This window comes from Raphanus sativus, chromosome 8, assembly GCF_000801105.2.
Source record: "Raphanus sativus cultivar WK10039 chromosome 8, ASM80110v3, whole genome shotgun sequence".
Taxonomy (NCBI): Eukaryota; Viridiplantae; Streptophyta; class Magnoliopsida; order Brassicales; family Brassicaceae; genus Raphanus; species Raphanus sativus.
Genome location: NC_079518.1, coordinates 11,056,343 through 11,071,766, shown reverse-complemented (window position 1 = coordinate 11,071,766; position 15,424 = coordinate 11,056,343). Strand labels below are relative to the sequence as shown.

The following is a 15,424-nucleotide window of genomic DNA, read 5'->3' as shown; positions in this document are numbered from 1 at the left end:
ATTTTGTTTATAATTAGTGTTAAGTATTTATCTTCAAATAGTATATATTTGAATATTTTTATAATTATTTTGGTATTATTTATTGTACAATGTAAGATGTATAATGTATCTATATATTTCTTTATATTTTTATATAATGGATATTATTGAGTTATATTACTTAAATAAATTATCTAATGTTTTATTATGTTGTAGATCAGTGCATACAGAATAATTGATGTCGCTAATATATAAAATATGAATACATTTTTGTGTTCATATATCATATTAATTACATTTCATATTAATACTTTTAGTTATACAATTTATTTGGTCCCAATTAATTGAATTTTAATTATATATAGTTTCGAATAAATATAAAATTTTACTTAAATTTAAATGAATGCAAAGTTTATTTTTGAAAATATATTTCTTAAAAAATCCATTATTTGATATTGATTAAAATTATTTTGTAGTATCTAAAACTTGCAAAAACAAGTTATACTTATTCTCGATTTCATAAATTATTTGAATATTTAATTAGTCAACTATAACGTTTTTAGTTGTCTGGATACAGTATTAATTAATTTGTTGTTTGGTAACACAGATAGTAATATAAAATTGTTTTTATAATTATTTTATAATACATTAGTGTATCTGATTATTGTGGTGTTTGAAAACAGCAGTCTTCTTCTGTAGTTTGCAGCATATGAAGTGAACTTCACCGGGTGCGGACTAAGACCTTGTCAACCTTGCTTCATTTGTCATGTTTTTGATATGAATGCAATATAATACAAATAAATTTTATACAAACATATGCAGCATTGAGGCAAGCTTCAAGCTCAATTTAGTAGAACTCATTATCTTGCTTGTAGTTTGCATCCTCGAATTAACCACATTAGAGACACAAAACTGTTGATACTTGATACTTTATAATGAAAAACCAATAAGGCCAAAAACAAATAGCAATTTAAAACGATGCTGCGTTTCAATGTTTAATTTTTGACAGAACCTTTAGATAAACACTCAAACGCAGTGGTAATTTTTCATCTTTTTTTTTTGTAACTGGTATTTTTTCATCTATTTATCAATAATGTTAACAACCTTTCTAATTATTTTGACGTTCGTTTGTCAATAGTATAAATACAGGGTGATGATCATAAATGCAAAATTACATTCGATATGCTATGTGTAGTTTTTTTTTGGGTCAAAACTTTGTGTACTTTTCTAAAACTGAAAATCACATATTTATGAAAATAATAAAATATACTTTTTTGTAACTTAATAATAATAAAATATACTTGGCGATTTTTATCAGATGTTTTCCTCCTAAAATAAGGATTTGAAATATTTTAATGCTTTTTAAAGGTATCTATGACGCAAATTTTTCTCAGTAAAAAATAATTGGGCGAAAGAGTAACATGGTGTTCACCTGTTCATGTGCTCACACTGACCCTGATGTCACCAACGAAGGACGACAATAATCACTATGCAAAATAAACCATTCAGTTGATTTGATTCACTAGCCAATTGAAATTTTAGAAAAAATATACAAAAATAGAAAATTATATCTTATTAAAAACACAATGGGTCATATGCTCATGAGCATCTTGTTTCAATCACGTGTGACGTATTCCCACGATCCATCATGGGACACAGAACATGCAAAGCAAACAAATAAAATGCATGATGGCTACGTACGTAGATCTACGTCTAATTATTATTTTTTCTACTAACATTTTTCTCCTGTCCTCTGGATCTTCTTTTTTTTGAATTTTAAGATAATTTTGTGTGATTTCAATTAAGATAATTAGAGCGTGCTCCGCACATTCGTGCGGGTGTTTGTTTTGACTTTTATATCTATAAATATTTTATATTACTTTTGGCAATGTCACTTTTAGAAAATAATGTTTTGTATAGTCAGTGGATTATATTTTTTTAACATTTACCATATATTTACATGTTGGTATCACTTTTTGAAACACAATAAATTGATAGTTTTAAATAGTTGGAGTTTGTAACTGAAATTTTTCTTTTGATACAGCGAGATTTAGAGCTAATATTAAAAGAATAATTTTGATTTAAGACTATTAAATATGGATCGAAATATTTGTAACAATAAAATTAGGCAGATGTTAGGCTCACCTTGTTGTAACAGTTTTGATTTTAGGAAAATTATTTAGTTATTGAATATTGTGATATTCCAAAATGTAGTATGTATTTTAAAATTCTACGTGTACTAAATAATTGTTAGTACAATTTTAAGCATCCACTATATGGATTAAATTTAAAGATTTAGCAACTTGAGCTAAGCATAATAATATTGATAAAAATAAATGTGAGGAGCAAAATAAAGTAGAATGACTATCATGTGTGTGAAAATTGAAATTTGTTTTCTAAGTAATTATTTTTCGTGTATCCTATTAACTCGTTTAATTAATTGACATGATCAAATTTTTAGTTTATGATTGATTTAAAGAATCTATCTTATTAAAATAGAAACATTCTGTTGGACCTAACATTTATTTTGTAAGTTTTTAAATTAAATACACATTTATACTTTATAGTCAAACATACATTAAATCACTAATGTTCATTTCTTTATAATACTATACATGTTTCCAAACAATATACTTATTTCTTTATAATACTATCAATGTTTCCAAACAATATACTTATGAGTTATTTACTCTCTAAGTCACTTATTGTCTTTTTTCCCCACGTTAAGTCACTTCTCTATACATAGGCACTTTTGTACAACTTGCTCGTTTAGAAGCCCAACTAGTTAGTGAAAACAATTAGGTCTGGTTAAACTTTTGAATTTCAAATGAATTTTGGTTTACTATTTTCTTTTTAATTTAAAAACCGTGGAAAAACCTGAAATATTTCTAAAAACTTTTCGGTTCCCTCGTCTCTTTATTCGCGACTCACAGTTACAGAGGAAGACGCTTCTGTTTGCGATTCTCTTCCGATTCTACTTTTTACCATCAGCCTGAATCCAGAAGAGAAACCTTGATGAGGAGGAGTGCTCGCCGTTCCAGTAAAGGTTAGTCGGTTTCCCAACCGTTTGTTCTTGCAAATGTCATTGATTCTGACTAGGGCTCCGAACCATCTGTTCATCCCCTGGTTTTATTTTCTCCCCGGGAAAGTGAAACCTTTTTTCCGTGTAAAATGTAGTTGGTGACGACGGCGGCGACGTGGAGGATCCGACTAAGTTTCGTCGGCGACCGGGCAAAGAACTGTTCTCCTTTTCTCCTCTGTATTCTGACCTTCTCCCGCCAGCGACTCTGTTCCAAAGCAAGTACCCTTTTGACCCTTCTCTTGTTTACTCTATTAAAGTTTGAACCTTTCGACTCTAGTTTGTGTAAAAATGTAACCTTTTTTATTATTTGGTGATTGCTTCAGTAACTTCTGTATCATCGAGGGATCAGAGACGGTTCAAGACTTCGTGCAGATGCAGCTTCAGGAGATTCAAGACAACATAAGGAGCAGACGCAACAAGATCTTTCTCCTCATGGAGGAAGTCAGGAGGTTACGAGTTCAGCAGGATCAAGAGTGTTAATCAACGTGGAGGAGACTCTGCTCGAGGCAACCGAGATGCCTGAGATCCCTTCTTCCATTCCTTTTCTCCCTAACGTGGTCAGTTACTTCTTCAGACCAAGAAAGACACGTCCTTGTTGTTGTTAATGTAAAAATCTTGTCTTTTTTTCTTAAAACTCTTTTTTTGTTTGGTTTGAAATTAGACACTAAAGACTCTGAAACAACTCTACTTGACCAGCGTTGCTTTGATCTCTGGAATCATCTTCTTTGGTGGTCTCATTGCACCTAAGGTAACGTAACAAAATATCTTCCTTGAACATACATATGCATGTGTTCTTGAATTGTTTTTTATATGGCAGCTGGAGCTCAAGGTAGGATTAGGAGGAACCTCGTACTAAGATTTGATAAGGAGCTTGCATCTTCCCCTGCAGTTAAGGTACTGCAACTAGTGAAATTGTTCGAGGATCAGTTAACTTTAATTGTCTTGAATCTGAATCAGTTTTTTTTTGTGTCTGTGATACAGCCAAGTTGATCCCATCGTTTCGTTCATACCCGAGTAGGCGTTTGAATGTGTACTCCACACTGGAGTAGTGTTTTCCATAGTTGCTAGAATAAGATGTGCGTGTACAAGTCGCGATGTACACACGCACAGTGGGTGTATGAATGTACATTGTAATTTTTGTAGTGCTGGAATTTCATTGTTTATTATGTTCTTGTTTGTTACGTAACGATCTGTTAGGTGTGGAGTATTGAATTTGTTTTTATTACTTGTGTACATAAGTATCATGTATCCATGTGTACATCTATGTCTCGCTGTCCTTGTGTATATGCTTAATATGCACATGTACATGCTTAATTTTGGTTTGGTGATCTCTGATAATGATCTCAACCTTTGTCTGAAACTCTCTTTCTCAGTGACCACTTCCAACTTTCAACTTTTTCACAGTGCACGTAACCAAAACGTAATCCACGTGTATACATTTTTCAACACAAATCATACATATGAATTCTGTATGTTTCAGTACATGTACAGCCAAACCGTAATCCACATGTACGCATCTTTCAAAGTCTACATGTACACCAGATTGCAAAGCTTTACAATTGTATCCACATGTTCACTTTTTCTTAAAAGCTACATGTACACCGGGTTGCAAAATCCATTTGTACACCACAATTATTTTTAGTGTTTGTCATGAAATAACACTTTTAAAGAAGATTTTTTTTACAAACACTACATGTACACAATTTCAAAAACATCCATGTGTACACACATATTTACATGTACTCACATTTTACACAATGCATTATCACAGATTGCAGAACTGAAGGAGAACATGATTCGTTCCCAAGAAGGAAAAGGTGAAAGAGAGAATTCAGATCAAAACTCTATCTTCGAAATCAGTAAAAAAAAATGTCTCCATAGTAGACATGTGTATGTTTTAAGATAATGGACAACAAAAATAATATCCATGTGTACACTTTTTAATGTACATCATTGTGATGAAACTACATGTACACTGCTAAGATTATCCATATGTACACCATAATGAACTATCCCCATGTACACCTTCTCTTGACAGCCAAGGTTTAGCATATACTTCTTTCTTCAGTCCTCGTTCATCATCTTGAAATGCAGAAGATTTTGTCTCGAGTTCTTGCGTGGCTTTTGCTTCACTTTCCATCTTCTTACCATGTAATTCAACTTGAAGTTGTATTTTTTTCATAGTGGTCTATACAAGACCATCTCCATCAAACAAACAATATTGACAATGAATCTGTCCATCAATGATAAAATAAATCTACATATAACACGTACATTCCTTGTTAGTCATGTGGTTCTTTTCCCTCTTTGATTCATAAATAATTGCAGTCTTACCAGTCTCAATACAGTGGAGAGCTAATTCTCATCATGACCTGAGACAAACCTTGATTTTTAGTTGGGACTACAGTCCCTGAGGTGAAGCAAACACCAGCTTGTAGAGGCACTTGAGGGACAAAGAGATAAAATGCTGATGATGAACGCCAGCGGAATCAGTTGCAGCAGATGATGAACGCCGACGGTGAAACAAGATGAGGGAGAGCGAAAAAGGTGAAAAAGGTCGTCGAGGGTGAAGATGATTATTGGGAATTGAAGGTTAAAATTGTGAGTCAATCTCAGCCATCGATTAATGAACAACATGGCTAGATCCAACAGTGAGTGTTGAAGCAAGTGAGATATCTAATCTAGATCTAAATAAGCAAATCTGAGCCGTACGATAATTTTAGAGATCAAGGGCTGATATTAAAGCCCGCTCAAACTTATAGTCCAGTTAGAAGAAATATGGTTGTAAGTTAACAAGATATGCTTCTTTGCTTTGGTTTCTAACGAGACTTTAGGAAAAAGTGCTCTAGTATAAACAAGTGACTTGTTGTGATATTAACAACTAGAAAAGTGACTCTAAGTGTAAATTTTTCTATACTTATTTCTTTATACTACTATCAATGTTTCCAAACAATATATTTTTTATACTACTATCATTGTTTCCAAATAATACAATAATTAATCTTAGTTATTTTATATCTATCATTTTCTCTTTAAAATTTTGTAGAAACGTCATAATTTCATAAATTGCAAAATAGTGAACTTTAAAATTTCGATTATAAGATTACAAATTATAAACTATTACAATTTAAATCCAATTAGATTACATATCGGTCATCCATCAGTTCAATCGGTTATTCTCGGGTTTTAGTGATTTTTAATATGAATATTTTAAAAACATAAATTGAATTGTCAGATATCCGGATTAACCGGTATAATCACAATCGGGTTGAATTTAAAAATACTGATTTAAATACAAAAATATTTTAAATACACACTCTTTAAAAATTACCAAAATATTTGGTAAACTATTAGTAAAATTTTTTATCGTAAAATATTCCGCGCTTCAAAAGCGCGGGTCAAAATCTAGTGATTTATTATATTAAGACACTAAATGCTTAAATACAGGACTATTTATTACTTCAGTAGCATCAAACCGTAATTAAATAAAAGTTTTAAGGGTAAGTTTATATTTGTATTTCACTTTTAATAATATAGATGGATTAAATTTAAACACTTAGCAACTTAAAGCTAAGTATGATATTGATAACAATAAATGTTAGGAGCAAAGCAAAGTAGAATGACTATCACGTGTGTGAAAATTAAAATTTGTTTTCTAAGTAATTATTTTCGTGTATGGTATTAACTCACTTTAAGGTTTAATGAATTGATCTAATCAAGTTTTTAGTTTATGATTGATTTAAAGAATGAATTATTATATTAAGAAAATATATTAAATATTTAAATATAGGATTATTTATTACTTCAGTGGCATCAAACTATAATTAAATAAAAAATTTAAGAGTAAATTTATATGTATTTCTTTTTTAATAATATAGATATATTTAAGTTACTATACCAAACCTTGATAAGCTGAACAACATAAACAATATACCTAACTCGCTCAAACGTTCACAGTCTTTATATCAAGTTATCAACCACATTAAAAAATTGATGTCAGGCATTTGAATTTTATATAAAAATGATGCAAGATTATAACGTATGAGACTAGTGTTAAGATCGATCTAGGATACTTCCTTGCAAAATGATTAAAAAAAGAAAGAAGCCTCAAATTGGAGAAAAGACGATCAGCTACATAAACATAAATATAGATTAAAAAAAAGGAATGCAATGTTGATAGGTTTAGTATCAAAAGGAGCCATCACCTCAGACACCCTTAGTAGGCAAAAATAATTCCACTATATCATTCACTAATCTTCATACCATTCATCAATTAATGAAAATATGGAAACCTGATTTTACCCCTAGCTATTTTCGAATTATTTTTTCAAATTATCTAAAAATCCAAAATTTTCAAATTTTAAATATCGATGTACAACTGGTCCAACTACTTTATACTGGTCCAACAAGTTATGATGGTCTAACTAGTTATACTAGTCCATTTTTATACTAGGTACTATTGAATTAATTATACTTAGTTTTACTAGTTATACTGAGTTATATGGTTATACTGAGTAATATTATGTTAGTTATACCAAGTTCGACTGAGTTATACTAGTTATACTGTATAATACTGAGTACTACTGAGAAATTAGTTATACCAGTTCAACTGAGTTATACTAGTTTGGTATATTATGTAATACTGAATACTATTAACTTAGTAATACCCAAGTTATACTATGTAATACTGAACTAAATCATGACCCGCGCGACTGCGCGAATTTTATTTTTGTTTTAGCACATAACATATATTCTATAGTAGTCAATACAATTTAGAATTTTTTTATTTCACATAATGTAGTTTTATATAATTTCGAGTTTGTCCAAAACGTATTGTTTAAAAACAATGAAAACTGTTTTTGTATTAATAGTTTTTTATTGGTGTATTAGAGATATAATTATATGGTGGAAACATTAATATAATATCAACCAATACGATTTGGATTAAAATAACAGTGTATTACAGATGTACTGTGAACCACTAATCTAATAGTAACCAATACGATTTGGATTAAAATAACAGTGTATTACAGATGTATTGTGAACCACTAATCTAATAGTAACCAATACGATTTGGACTAACATAATAGTGTATTATAGATATAGACATAAGATGGAGACACTAATCTAATATTAACCAATACGATTTAGACGAACAAAACTGAAGTCTCCATTATAATTTTAATAAAATAGTTATTAATTATTATAAGATAGATAAACAGAAAATTTAATGGGAAAAAATAAAAAAATAGCAAGAAAGATTAATCGTGCGGATACGTAAGTGTTTTATATTTAGTAAAATAATTTAAATGAATCTGTATTAATCCAAAAACAATTATAGATTCAATTTTTTAATTAGAGGAATAGTATTTTGAATGTGTATGCAAAAAATCCAATAAATTAAAAATGACAATGTGTTTTTTTAAGAAATTTAAGTGCAATAAAATATACAATCTTTTTGTTTTATATTTATTGACAAAATAACTATTATGCCCAAGAAAGAAAAATTTTATTATAAATGTCCATGTCCATATAGAATTAATAAGTCTATTAGTAACAAAAATTATCCAGGAAAGAGAGAGAAAAAAATAGCTACATCTTATTTTCCTTTTCTTTAATTTATTTTTAGGCTAGTAGACTCATAATCGATTTAAAAAAAAAATTATGTTTCTGCTATTGAAATCCCATAAATACGTCAAGTTAGCTATTAAGTTAGATATACATAAATACAAAATCCCATGACACCGAGATTTTTGGTATAGTATAGATTAATCTTGGAGAAAGGGGTTTTCCATATTTACGATATTTCAAATCTATAAATTTGATTGTGAATATTTGATTGCCACCGAGATTTTAGGTATAGTAAACTCATAATCGATTTTTAAAAAGTTTGAATTGATGTTTCTATTATTGAAATAAAAATATATTTTTAACTTGGTGAAGGGGTTTTCCCATAATTGATTACTTTTAAAGAATAAATTGATGTTTCTATTTAGTGTATATTCATTATTTGAGCATAAAGAGAAAAAATATTATAATATCTTTAGTATTGGGTTTCAAAAAAGTACCGATGGGGTTGAAACATGTTGTTAAATTATTTGGTTAATTCAATACATTGGTTTGGGAGATAATTGGATCAAGATAGTTAAAACTGGGCATGTCCAATGACATGTTTTGGACTCGTATATATTTTTAATAACATGTGTAATATTTATTGTTATTTCTATTTATTTATATATTTATTTTTAAGAACTCATACTCGTGTAATATTTATATTGGAGACATTTGTTGTATTCATTTGACTATAATAAAAGAGAGGGGTTGTTATATTTGTACTATTATCTAATATATACGGTGGAGTTAAATGATAGTCAAATGATTTAGATATTTTGTAAATAATTTATGGTGGAGTTAAATTATAGTCAAATGATTTACATTTACATGAAAGCTTGATGGAGTTAATGTTAAATAAAAGAATAGATAAAAAGAGGTGATGTTAAATGATAATTACGGTAGAGTTAAATGATAGGATAATATTAATTACGGTGGAGTTAAATGATAGGTGCTTGATATTAAACTCTCTAAGGAAACATTTAAATGAAATGTTAGGCTAAGAATAATAATGTGATGTCCAGCTTTAAAATCCACCTAGAGGAAGTTAAAATGTTTCTGTTTTAATAAGATAGATACTACTGACTTAATAATACCAAGTTATACTGATTCCAGATCTGAAGATGAAATAAATAAAACCAGTTTGTGTCCGATTCGAACCGGAATAATGACTAAACCAGTGTTTTTAAAACCGGACCGGCGAGCGAACCGGAAATATTTTGGGTCACGGGTTATTGTGGTTCGACCTGGTTCGACCAGGGTCGATTAGATTAAACTGAATTTATTATTTTATAAATATTATATATATATTTTTCAAAAAATAGTCATAATGTTTAGAAAACTTTCAAAAATAACAAATTGAAATGTGATAAAAATAATAAAAAAAATTAATAGTTCAAATCTAAAGTCAATAGGAAAAAAAACATTTAAAGTTTATTCTCCAAATCTTTGTCCTTCTAAATCTTCATCACCTATAAAAATTATATACACATTAGTTACAAAACTCTATTTTGGTTGCAATTTGTGACAAACAAAATAGTATATATGTTAAAAAGGGAGAAAAAAATAATTATTTTATTAACAAAATTTTGATTTTTATACGAACCAGGGTTTCGTCGGTTCGTTGGGTCACTCGGTTCCCGGGTTTTTAGCGGTTCAACATGGGTTTTTAACCGGTTCAACTTTAGTTGGGTTTTGATATTAAACCAACCCGGATAAGTGTCCGGTTCCCGGTTGAACCCGGTCCGACCGCCGGTCCGGTCCGGGTTTAACAACACTGGACTAAACCAGTTTGGTTCAGTTGAGATATTAAGAAACAATATTTCTCCGGTTTAGTAAGTTGAAGGATCCATAATCGTGTTCCAAAAAGTTACGAGAGTTGGAAAAGATATGGAAAGAAAACTTTGAAGAAAATTTACGAGCCATAATATATAAGGAGGTGTTAATCTAAGAAGAAATAACATTTTTATCTACTACAAAATAGTCATACTAGGTCTATATATTCAGTTACATTTTTGATTATTTACATTAATTTATTTAATGTATAATATTCATAAATAATTATAAGGATATTAATAACAAATCTATTTTAACTGTAAATTTAAATTTTAGTAGTAATAACAAAATTTGTTGAGAAAAAAATCTAACAAAATCTGTTTAAAAAGTTTAAATAGTTTTTAATTAATCCACTGATTAATACGTAATTAGTAGTATAATATTATTATAAAATAATTTTAACTAAAATTTTATTATCAACAAAATAAAATTATATGCTAATTTTATAAAATTTATAAGTACAGTGTATATTATAATAAAATATAATTAATAAATGAATTGCATATTAAAATTATATTAAATTGGTAAACCAATATATTTTTAAAAATAATTTCATTTAGATAGATAAATAAAATATCATTCACCTTTTAAATTGATTAAAAATTCGTAAATAATGTAGTAATTCTTACAAAAATTAATATTTTTTTAACATATGTTAAATTTTTATATTTAGAACTATATATTATCTATTTATTTTATATTTAAAATGACAGTAATATATTATTTAAAATTATTTTATACAGAATAATATGAAACAATTATATTTGTAAATGAAAAGTTATTCACACGGATGTGCGGATCAAAATCTAATTCTCTTTATAAAAATGATATTAAGGCAAAAAAAAATTGAGCGAGAGTGTCGCAGCAAGAAAACTGTAAAGACAGCAATTAGGGTTGTTCTTCTCATTTTTTGGTAATTAGGAATTGATCAGTCATTGATAAGATTTTGTGTTCGATTGTCTAGTCACAAAAATCTGATTAAACAAAACTGCTAAATTTATTTAAACAATTCTTAATAAAAGTATTAATTGAGGAAAGTGCTTGTGCTTGTCAAATTTCTCGTATTGTCTGTGTTGAGGTATTTCATCAACCAAATGTCCTCAACCGTTTTAAACTACTTCCGTAGCTTTAACTTTAATACGTTATTATATTTTTCTGGTCCATTCAATAAAAAGAATAATAACAATGAAGTTTGTGTATTCGATCTATTTATGAGAAAATTGCAACAAGGCATTGCCAATTTTCTCGTTTTGTATAATACATTAAAAATAATTGATCAAATATCTAATACATTTTTCTATACAAAATGGTTAACGGCACCAGTTATAAAAGGTTTAAATGTTTATATAATAATTAAATCGACTAAGACAGATGATTAGGACCTAAAAGACAAAGACAGTGCATATGGGATTGTTTAAGACAAAACCATGTTTTGCTTTAATAATAATCAATTTTAGATTATGACTATCTAACTTACGAAGCTTTGTGACAACCAATCCCGTCGATTATGGAAAATATATTCTGAGAAAAGTTCTTCTTTCTCTAACTTAAATGAAACAATTACATTGTAAGACATTTTTAAAGTTTTTATTACACAAAAAGACAGTTTCAACTTCTAGGACACTTTCTTCTAACAACGTATTTCTTTTCTAAATAATTAGTCAACTTGTAACTAAGTATAAGCTCAACCACACATCTCTCTTCTCATTCTGTGGTCTAGAGTAAACCTGACACAATTGACAAAATTTATATCTGTTTCATTTTCTAACCATTGGATTATATCCTCATTCATTCTCAATTGACAAAATTTATATCCTCATTCATTCTCTATTTTTCTAGAAAATTCATATTTGATTTTTAAATTTCTTTTTTCAAATTTTTTTTATGAAATCGTTTTCTCCATCACTCGATCTATCTTTTGAGATCTGTGAAGCTATAGTTTTGAGATATATGTTAGATGCCCAACATGTTCTAAAGTTGTGTACATTCATTAGTGTACATGTGTACAATAAATGTTAATGTGTAAAGTTGCATATAGTTGTATATATTCGTTAGTGTATATGTGTACATTCGTTAGTGTACATGTGTACATTCGTTAGTGTACATGTGTACATTCGTTATTGCTCAAAAACAAAAAATGGTATTACATGTGAGTGTCTATGCATCGGTGTACAAGTGGACACAATTTGGACCTCAAATTGTAACATCATCTTCCATCACTCCGCTAGCTTCTTCTTCTGCAACCCAGACCCACAAATTGTTATGTCTAAGCCACCTTGAATCTCAGCCGTCATCAGCTTTCAATCTGTCACGACTTCCTTTCTTTACGGCCATATCTCCTCTGTTGCTTCGTCATATGTCTCCTTCTCGTCGTCGTGTTTGTCGCATCCTTCTCGTCACTCTTTCAGCGCCTCCTTTTCGTCATCGCCTTCGTCGCTTCCTTTTTTTCATCGTCTTCGTCGCTTGCATCTCGTCGTCACCTCTGTCTCGCCGTTTTCATCTCCTCCATCTCACCGCCTTCGTTGTAAAAGCTCGATGAGCAACAATGGCCAATTTTGATTTTATTGCACATCTGGTCCCTAGACATTTTGGATATATTCATTTCTGACTCATATGTTTCTGATTTGCAAATATACCATTTCAAATTGATTTCATACTTTTTAATTGTACATGCCATATTTTTCATAATTACAAAAATGAGTCTTTGAACTTTCTAGATGTTTCAATTCGGCTCTTAATTTTCAGGGTGTACATGTGTACAAACCCAAATATAATTTGACACATTGTTCACATAGATAAACATGCAACATAGTACACATGTATAGTGTACAACATTTACATTGTGCATCTCTACTATTATCACTTTCCATTATATGTACACAAATCAAAATCAATTCTCAATACAAAGAGTATCATTTACAAACAAAACTCTCACCCCTGCACACATGTGTACAACCAAATGATGTACAACCAAATGATGTTTATGTGTACATACAAATATTACTATCATGTACAATGATTCACTTGAATAATTGTGTCCACTTATACACCGGTTCATAGACACTCACATGTAACACCATTTTTTGTTTTTGAGCAATAACGAATGTACACATGTACACTAACGAATATACACATATACATTAACGAATGTACACAACTATATACAACTTTACACATTAATCTTTATTGTACACATGTACACTAATGAATGTACACAACTTTAGAACATGTTGGGCATCTAACATATATCTCAAAACTATAGCTTCACAGATCTCAAAAGATAGATCGAGTGATGGAGAAAACAATTTCATAAAAAAAATTTGAAAAAAAAAAATTTAAAAATTAAATATGAATTTTCTAAAAAAATAGAGAATGAATGAGGAAAAAGACGAAAGAAAAAAAGAAGGAGAGGAGAAATATAATGCAAGTTGGAGAGAAGAAAAACGTGGTGATGATTAGATAAAGAGGAAAGAGATAATGTAAATTGCAAAGTGTGAAACTATTTTAGTCACATGAATTTATTTTGTTAACTATTTTTTGGTTTTAGTTAGAAAAACTACCTCAGTAGTTGAAACTACCTTATACTCCCTCCTTTCATATTAAGTGTCGTTTTAGAAAATTTTTTTCGTTGCAAAATAAGTGTCGTTTTAGAGTTCCAATGCAAAATTTATTAACTTTATTCTCCATTCTATTTTTCTATTGGTTGAATTGTATCGGTAATGATGTTTTTATATTGAAAATATGCAAAATTAAATGTTTTCTTAATCCGTGTGTACAAGTCTAAAACGACACTTATAATGAAACAGAGAGAGTATTGTAATAAAAACATGAAAACTGCGTCTTAGTGTTAATAACTTAAATGCAGTATAGCCGTATAGGCAGGAATAAATGGATTCTTTTTTATTTTGAAACTTAAAAAAATGTATTCTTTCTAAAGAAAGAAATTGACTTTTGAGACTAAAATAGCTCACTGACATCTTGAGTCCAACCCGATTAAGCTTGTGTGATTAAGGCAAAAAAAAACAATAATATTTTGATTATAATATCTTAAGAGCACTCCAATGGGAATATCTATCATGTTTTTTTTTTTGTAACTTAGGCTTTCAATATTTTTTATTTTTTTGGCATCATCATTGGTATTTTTTAAAATACATATATATGCATGTATATATTAATATTAATATTTAATTGTATTGTTCTTAATTTGATAGAGAACTCAACCTAAACTATTTATTTTCAAATGTTTCAGGTTGAACTTTCCGTAGAACTAAAAATCCCACAACTAAATGCTATATATATATATATATATACTCCTATTGGAGGTGCTTTAATATTGGCAACTTGAAGATACAAGTATATAGTAGAAATTTTATGCATTCATACTAGATAAATTAATAAATACGGTAAATCCAAATTGGACTAGTGTAAAATATGACATAAGATAAAATAATAATATTTAAAAAATTAATGACTAAATATATGATCCTATTGAAATCATAAATTAATAATTAGGATATATATAAATTTATATACACATAAATAAAATCTTTAGTTGTTTATTTTTCATTTCAATATTTTGTGTTACTTTATTATATAGTAACTCATATGTATACTTCCATATGTATTCAACATACATCAAATGTATCAAATAATCTCATAAAATAGATGAACTTAAATCTATGAAGTTTTAACTAATATATAGTATTATGAAATAAAATATCATTTCCTTCTTTAAATAACAAATATTTTTAAAATATATATCTAAAAATGGAAATATCTCTAAATTAATAATTCTACAAATTAAATAAATTATCACAATTCCAACATTATTAACTTATAGATTTTTACTGTTTTCCTTTTTTATCACTCAGTTAAAGATTGTATATACGGGAAACAGAGTAGAGAAGTGTCATTATA

General features: G+C 28.7%; 1 pseudogene; it reads left to right on the top strand.

Annotated features, from left to right (window-relative positions):
* Positions 1–3,268: 3,268 nt before the first annotated feature.
* On the top strand, positions 3,269–4,079 carry LOC108835768 (protein ORANGE-LIKE, chloroplastic-like; annotated as a pseudogene).
* The last annotated feature ends 11,345 nt before the right edge of the window (positions 4,080–15,424 follow it).